The sequence below is a fragment of the Bactrocera latifrons genome, unplaced genomic scaffold (assembly GCF_001853355.1).
Source record: "Bactrocera latifrons isolate USDA-ARS-PBARC rearing strain unplaced genomic scaffold, ASM185335v1 scaffold_342, whole genome shotgun sequence".
NCBI lineage: Eukaryota > Metazoa > Arthropoda > Insecta > Diptera > Tephritidae > Bactrocera > Bactrocera latifrons.
Window position 1 is genome coordinate 242,057 of NW_017536982.1, and position 2,188 is coordinate 244,244.

Here is a 2,188-nt window from a genome sequence, read left to right on the forward strand (position 1 = left end):
TTTAGGCGAATTTCCGAAATTTCAAGGCCGGAGTTGGGGTTGAAGATGCAATCCGATCTGAAAACAAAAAGTTGCATTGGAATCAGGAAGTACTAAGGCAACTTTTCCGCACTATTAGAAATCCCTAATCGAAAAAAGTCTGGAATCGACCCACCCTAACGTACACGGCCGTAAACATGGCCCGAAAGGACGGCCATTGTTCATGACCTCCATAAAATATTTCCGTATCACACAATAGCACTTTGAGATGGACGTCTGAACTTGCCTCTTGGGCTTGCAATTGTGGTAACTCTACTCTACTGTGGGGAGTAGGTGCAATTGACTTTATAAGTTTTAATTGATCTGATATCATTGCTTTTACTGGTCTAAGCAGTTTTCGTATTTGGCGTAGGCCACCCTAATATACTATAGTATCCTATTACATTGCTCAATTCTGAACATGTTCACTATGAAATTTTCTGAAGTCAAACTGATGGTTCGGAATAAGCTGTTTGTCTTTCAATATCTGCAAAAGCCTGCTTAAAAGCCTTCTAACTTTTTGTTTGTCAATGCCTTGGCCTCCTTCTGCACTTCTACAGTATCAGCTGTCGGAAATTCCACTTGAAAAACAAAATCCAAAAAATGTCTGACTGCCGCAATGCTAAATCCATCACTAAACTCATTAGGAGTAACTGTTTTGGTCGTGGGTGGCAAACACCTCACCTTTTTCACATTGGTCCTGCACCAAATGCTGTTTAGAATTGGCATTCTAAATGTTCGATGTCGAGAAGCTGCAATCACAACAGACAGCCGAACGATTTTCCCATCGACTTGTACTCATGCGGTATAATGGAACTGTGGGACGGAATTTCAAATTCCTTACATACAGCGGCAACCGAAACCATTGGTTTTCCGAAAATGCAAAATACCAGCTGCAGACTGCCTACCTCGTAACGTTACTAGCCATCAGAATACGTGCGGGATGGGAAAGATACCAAGAGTTGAAGAGGGAAGCGAGGCGCATGTGTATGAAGGACGTGAGTAGGAAAAGCTTGATCAGCCGGCCGGAAACATGTAGTGGCTAACAGAAGGCTTCAAAGCCGGAGCATACTCTTGTAAAACCCCCAAAGGTGATCTAATGACCAATGCCTCGAGCATAATAAAATTATGAAGAGAACACTTTTCCAGCCTGCTGAATGGCAGTGAAAGTGTAACGCCAGTAGAAGGCGAACCCGATTTCCCAATCGATGACGATGGAACAGACGCTAATACCCGGTTGAAGACCAACAAAGCGACGGTACCTGATTGACTGGCGGTGGCGAAGAACTGATAAGGAGCATACATCAGCTTCTTTGTAATATATTTTTGGACGAAGCATGCCCAATCATTAGAATTTAAGTGTGCTCTGCCCAATCCACAAAAAAGGAGACCCCACAATCTGCGCCAACTACCATCGGATAAGTCTCCTAAACATCGAGCGTATTGTGCGAAATCTTAAAACCCAGTATGCATTTAGGCCTGACTGGAATGCAGTTAATGTGTCTTCAATTCAGTCATCTTTTCAACAAATGTTTGACATTGACCGAATGGGATAATGAAGATAACATCCCTCTTTTAGAGTTACGTTTACATCTAGCTGAAGATACATCAAAAATTCACACCATTTCAAGTTTGTTTCAAGAAGTAAAACCATTGCAGAAAATATCCAATTCTGAAACTGAGCAATGGATTGTTGAACCTACGTTGGAGTTGAAGTTCGCTGTGCCCATGATTTTTTTTTGTTTTTTTAGGCCGTAAGGAGAGTTTAAAATACCTTCGCACTATACAGGGATCGTCATCCTACGTCAGTGGTGTACCCACTAAAACACTCTACCCTTCTAGCATGGAATTTTTCCCTACCCCGGGACCGCTTTCGCATTACTTCAGGGCAAGGTTTTCAAGATGAACCCATTACAGGTCAATTTCTACTCTCCCTGCGTCCAGGGATGCCTACGATTTTGTAGCCAGCGTCAAGCTATTTGGCTCGGCTTCTATTGGGAGTCCGCGTCCATGTCTCTTTTTTTAGTGCGTAGAACATGTTCCACGTACGAGGAAATTATTTCCCAGTTTTCGCTACTAGATATCATTTTTTCTAAAAGATTTTCCGCTCTTAGTTCTCCGAGCTTGTTTTCTACAGTTCTTCGGGCTTCTTTCCATCGGTGACACTTGA